This window comes from Hydra vulgaris, chromosome 02, assembly GCF_038396675.1.
Source record: "Hydra vulgaris chromosome 02, alternate assembly HydraT2T_AEP".
Taxonomy (NCBI): Eukaryota; Metazoa; Cnidaria; class Hydrozoa; order Anthoathecata; family Hydridae; genus Hydra; species Hydra vulgaris.
In genome coordinates this window covers 35958438-35965000 of record NC_088921.1, presented here as the reverse complement: position 1 = coordinate 35965000, position 6563 = coordinate 35958438, and positions in this window count along the sequence as shown.

The window sequence follows — 6563 nt, the reverse complement described above, 5'->3', positions numbered from 1 at the left end:
ATATCGTGTTTACTTCATGATGGTCCGTTTGAGCATTGAAAATAAGACCAATCGGTTCTTTTTTTAATTACACAAGTTTAACTGTTTTAAAACATCAATACCAGACAAATAAAAAAAAAAGAATTTTTATCTATAGTGAGTCTTTAAAATAAAATAAAAAATTCCAAATTCATTGTTTCAAATTTCGCAAAAATTGTTGCATAACAATTACTAACGTACTTTAAAATAAACTGTAAAATATTTCTATAAAAATATCTTTTCAAAAGTAATAAGTAATAAATATTACTTACTTTTAGCAATTAATTATTTAAAAGCATTTAAAGATTAAAAAAAAGCGATAAATTAATAAAAAACGTGGAAACTCAACGGAGGCCCAATCTACTTGTTACCGTGAACCGCTAAAATTGAATAACTATTTAATTATTTATATATTTACAATATATTATGCAGTACTCTGTTCTGTTTCAATCCAACTTTGGGAGAAAACTTTTTGTTAACCAAGCAATTGATGTATGGGTACTTCTATTTTAATTTGACGAGACTAATTTTTGTAAACTTAAAAGCTTCATTGAATTACTGTCAAAATTACAAACTGACAAGTTTTTACTAAGATTTTGTAACAAATTTAAAAACGCAACTTTAAAGTCTAATAAGATTATTATCCCAAGAAATATTGTATACAGAAATATTGTACTTATATCTACATTTGATAAGTAACACACATAATGAGTTTTTTTATTTTGCTGTTTATTATTTTGCCAGTATTATATTCTACAAATTAAGTCTGCATCAGCTAACTTTGCGCATATATAGAACAATTTCCATGGGGGTTTATTTCCAAAACTTAAACAAAAAAGTTTTGTGGTTATAAAATCTTATTCAATCTTTTAAAATCGTTGTCAATCAGAATTTTTGAGTTTAATAGTTAAAGTGACAATAATTGCTAAAAAATAAAACAGTATTATGAAAAAGCATATAAATTAACAAAATCTGCCAAATATAAAAGATGCAACAACTTGCAAAAATTCAAAAATGCGTCATAAAAAACTAATAAAAACCATTTAACTTTGAGAAATCATGCTATGTATAGACATACTATTCTTATAATTGAAAAAGGAAAGAAAAAAAATATACATTTACAAGTCGCCTTTAATTTTGTAAAAATTATTTTTACAACTTTAACAAGATCAAACCCTTTGTGGTGTTGCCTTGTTTATGAAGTTGCTCGTTATAATACAAACAAAGCAGGCCAGGAATCGGCTAAACCTAGTCTTAAAAGACTACTAAAAAGTCTTTCAGAAGTAGATAAAAGTAGTTTTCTGCCTTGTGCACAGAGGGTCAGAAGGTGGAAATAAGTGATTTATATAAATGTTTTGATACATTATTAAAAAGCATATTTACCAAGCTTTTTAAAAATGTATATGATATGTACATACATATTATTCTATTAGCATTATTCAAAATTATTAACATTAATCAACAATAATACAAGACAATTATGCACAGTTTGAAAAAAAACAAAATAATAAGTTTTAAAAATAGTTGTCAAACCGATATTTTGTTATGTTTTCAAATTAACTGCATTTGCGCTTTAATTTATATAATATTTTAGAACTATTTTTTTACTTTCAAACGAGCAATAACAACACTGGGGTCATCCATAAAAGATGTCAGTGTTTTTTATCAATTTTTCGTTATATATGATGTCAGTTTTTGTGTACTCCCCCCCTAAAAAGCGATAAAAATGCTTAAAAACCATTGATTTTTTTTCTGACTAAATTATTTATTTAATAGTAGATCTTATCAAATTATATTATATAATAGTCGATATCTCATGAAATAATCAACTAAGCAAATAGTATTATATATCTTTAATATAATCTTCCCATGGGTTGTTAAAGTTATCATCGATTAAAACAATAGGTAGTGAATGCTCTCCGCGTTCTAAAAGGATATCGTATTCTTGAGGTACAATCAAATTCGTTGCGTCAAATTCATTTTCATCTAACCATTCAGCAGTTTCCGAACTCTTCTGACTGCCAAAAATTCTGTCTGACGCTTGGCAGCGTTACGAACAGTTTGGACCTATTTGATTAGAGGGAGTGTTATAGCAGAAGAATGGATAGAAGCGTGCTTTTTCAGCATAGCTTGGGAGGCAAAGTAGATATTGCACTTTTTACAGATTCTGTCAGCTAGGCTAGACTGAATTGATGGACAAAACGCATCATACGGCAAAATTAAAACGGCAAGTCCTTTGGCAGTACGAGGAAGAATACTTTCAATGTTTGATGCGATGAACATAAAAACGGATGATGGAAACAATTCTTTTGCTCCTTCTGAGACATCTACTGCTTTGAGCCCGTCTCTCGTTTGGTTGACAGGGACAGGTGGCGCGAGAAATCTTGCTCTAATTAGAGTAAAGTAAGAGCTTCTAATAGTCCGACAACAAGAACGATTTTCACATTTCACAATTTGAGTAAAATATTGACTTGTTCGAAGATGATCGGCAATCCAACATTGATCTTGTAATAAAAGGCTCCTCGACTCTAGCTCTAATTTGTCTGAATCAATATACTCTGCAATCTTTGGATAACCGTCAATTTTTAGATCAGACCAAATATCAGCCAAAGTCTGTCCAGCAAAAACAAAGTTCAGTTTTTCTAAATTTTTATCTATTGTCCTGCCTGATTTAAAAAGATATGTTGATTATTACAGGTTAAAAATTATATTAATATTTTTACAAATTAACTTTTGTCAATGTAATTACCTTGAGAATCAAGATGAGTTCCGTAATGTTCGTGCGGAAGAATCACCCCAGATAATTCTTTACTTAGATTCGTCGCTCAGCTCTGTTGAATGCACTGCGGCCTGGAGCGTTCGTCATGATGAAAAGAACGTCAAGGTTATTCTTCAAGAAATGGTGAATCCCGATTTCAATTACTTTCTGGTATCTGGGATTTTCGTCGGGTCCTCCATCGACGCTAAACACAATGATAGGCTCAACCATATTAGTTTGAGGATCTCTGGTAATAGAGTCGAATTCTTTGATATCCAAGAGCCGCTGAAAGTCTAATCTATGAGCAAACGCGGTCGAGGATGCAGTTCAACTATAAAATATGTTCCACATATTTTATAGTTGAACTGCAAAAGAGTCCGTCAACATGTTTTAAATGAGATTTATTCTGAGGACTGATCAATCTAACAGGGACTGCTTTGACGTGCCTCGGATGTCAATTCGTCGAGAGTTTTAATGCTCTAAATAATAAAAAATATATGTGAATTTAATTAACTTTTTTACAGAAAACAGGATTTATTTCGTAAATTATATTTAAATCAAATCTTGAATCTTCTAGTTGTTAACATTTCAAGAATATTTGCAATAGTGCAAGTACTAACTAAGAGTAAAATTCTAACAAATACAATATTAACAAACATAGGCAAGCTATCATTACCCGAAGAACCTCTGACCGACGTCTTTCATCAGCGGACGAACCATGGATAGCAATATTCATAATCCTCTTTAAAAGAAGAGGTTGATCTACTTCTAATGACGGTCGACCAGGTTTCTTTCTGATTTTTAGTTTTTCTTTGACTTCTGGATCCTCCAAGCAGATTTCCTACATTCTAGCTTTTTTCAGTTCTTTAGTTTTCTTCTGTTAAGCTTGATCATACTTTTTTTTGGCCAGTTCTTTACATAGATGAGCTAGTTTCTTCTTTTTCCAGCAAGCAACTTCACAATTTAAAGCTGCAATCTGCAAAGCTGCAATTGAGTCGATCTTGAGCCACTGTTCTTGCATTTTTTTGATTTTTCGTGGTCAACAAACTTAAAGTTAATGCACTTTGTTGATCATCAATAACAGATCGCTCATTGGTGAGCTCAACAAACTGTGAGGAATTCTTTTCAAATTCAAGTATACGTGGGGGCAGACTGTTTTGGAGCATTGGCCCAAAGTGATAATTGCTTGCTCTTGAACTTCAGTGCCTTTTCATTAAATAAATTGATTAAATACATTACTCTTGATTCAAGATCCTTATGTACCAGTTTATCTTCTTTTAATGAATTCCATATACTATGGACTTCTTTCTGGATACTAGCCTTTTTTTTATCGGGATGAGCATTTCCATACGAGACCATCAATAAGTTAATTAATGCGGTTTCATCCATATTTTAATATTGATTTATTAGTATTGTTTACATCACAATCAGAATAATGACTTTGCTCATTGTTAGTGCAAGCTTTTTGAAAGAGTTTCTTCAACCCGCTAGGGAGCAAATTAGCGTTTCGAATTTTCAATAGACTTTATGTGTTTGCATTGCATCACGTTTTACAATCAACTAGAGAGCAATTAGAGTTTCGTATTTGAAATAACGACAATTTAATTTCAAAAAATGACAAACTTATGAGTTTACTATTATGAGTTTACTTTGAACCACACTTTATAATCCGCTAGGGAGCGAGTAACGATTGTGAATTTTATATACAAAGAGTTAATATTTCTAACATAATTTGATTCGCAGTCAAATGGTAATATATTAATAAAACGAAAGTAATTTTTATTTTACGTTAGTAGTTGTTATTTATTTAATGTCTCTGGGAAACTTATTATATTAATTTATGATATTATATTATAAATAATTTAATAAAATATAATATCAAATTCCCCGCATTTAATATTAATTTCCCCACAAACAAAAGATCATTTCTATACCATTTAGTAGATGTAAATACCGTTAAAATCTGCTCATTAAAACTAAAAAAATAATTTAAATTGACATCATTTTGGCCTCAACACCCCCTTCCCCATTGTCAATTAGTATCAAACTTTCCAATATTTACAGACATCATTTATGGATGACCCCACTATATTGCAGGTAATTATAATGTTTAAAAAATATAACAAAGATGATGCGAGAAATTGTACTTATTTATATTCATTTTTAATAAGTAAATTGGAATGTAGATTTTGCTCTAAAGTCCTCCATTGTTTTGACACAAACGATACATAGTTTAATACGTGTATAATGACATAAAACTCGATGCAGCTTCAGCACATGTCAGCTGTGTCTCTATTAATAAATTGTGTACGGCCTGTTATAGCCCGAAATTGTATTATGCAGCAAAAACATATTTGTGTGTATAATTACTTTTGTCTGATAATAGAGCCAATAAACAAATATGACAAATACATACTATTATGTGAATGAATGGTTTTACTAACCTTATTAATCCATCATCTTTCTTATATGATTATATTGTTATTGTTGTTGTGATATTATTTGTATTTTTAAAAATGAAATATTTTGATACATATGCATTAATTATGTATAAGCCTAAAAATCTACAAATATCCGGCTCTAGTATTGTGGACAAACTTATTGATGCTATGAATTTGGATTGCAACAAGGAGCAATTGCGAACTAAAACAACGCATCTACGAGATAGGTGGCGCAAGTCATATAACAACAGCTCGATTTAAAGAAAATAATAAAAAATGGCTGTAAAGTCATGTTCCTGAAAATTCAAACGTTTGCTTAATTGTAAGACCAATTAAGGCAAACTTTGAGGACTACCCTACTAAGACCAAAAAAACATAAAGTTAGTCACTTAACTAAAATGTATTCTGTTTCTGCGTTACAATTTGCTTCAGAAATTAAACGGAGAAAAGAAAATCCAATTGAAAAAACCTCAAAAAAAGTTAGTAGAATGTCTAAATATGAAGCTCTCTGTCATCTTTTAGATGCTAGATTAACATAATCTTCCAACCAAATTATTCGAAATCAAGCAGTTGAAAAGGTAGCTAATATATATCCTCCATATTATGATGTTTGGGATGCAGAGCTGTTATGCTATCCTGCGGATATATCTGTCTCACACTTTTTAGCTGAAATAAAACTGCAAGCTTTAGTGGATCATACAGCAAACAGAATATGCAAGGCGCAGTATGATGTCCTTAGCACTGAAGGCACTCCAGAAAGACTTTCTCTGAGATACAAAATAGGCTTTGATGGTACCACAGGACAGTCTATATATAAACAAATATCGCAAGGAACAGTAACAAGAAGTTTAAATAATGAGCAGGAAAATTTTATTACTTGCCTAGTGCTATTGGACTTGTGCGGCTTTTCAAAGGAAAAACAGTATCCAGCTTGGCGAAAACCACAACCATTGTCAACAATGTACTGTTGGTCTCTGCATTTTAAATTTGAAATAAAACAACAGCAATTTCTAAATCAGAAGAGGATCTCATTAGGTTTGAGATTTCAAACTTGCAAGATACTGAAGATGATATTAACAATAAAAAAATAAAAATACATCATATAATACAAATTAGTATGATTGATGAAAAAGTTCACTCCGCTCTTTCAGATGTTAGAAATTCTAGTCAATGCTGTACTATGGGGCAAGTCCCAAAGTAATGACTGATATTATCAAAATGGGTTTAAAAAAGAGTATGACAGGCAATTATTCATTTGGTTTATCATCCTTACATGCTTGGATACGTTTTTTTGAATGTTTATTACATATTGTATATAAAATGACTTGGAAATAAAATTGGTTGGC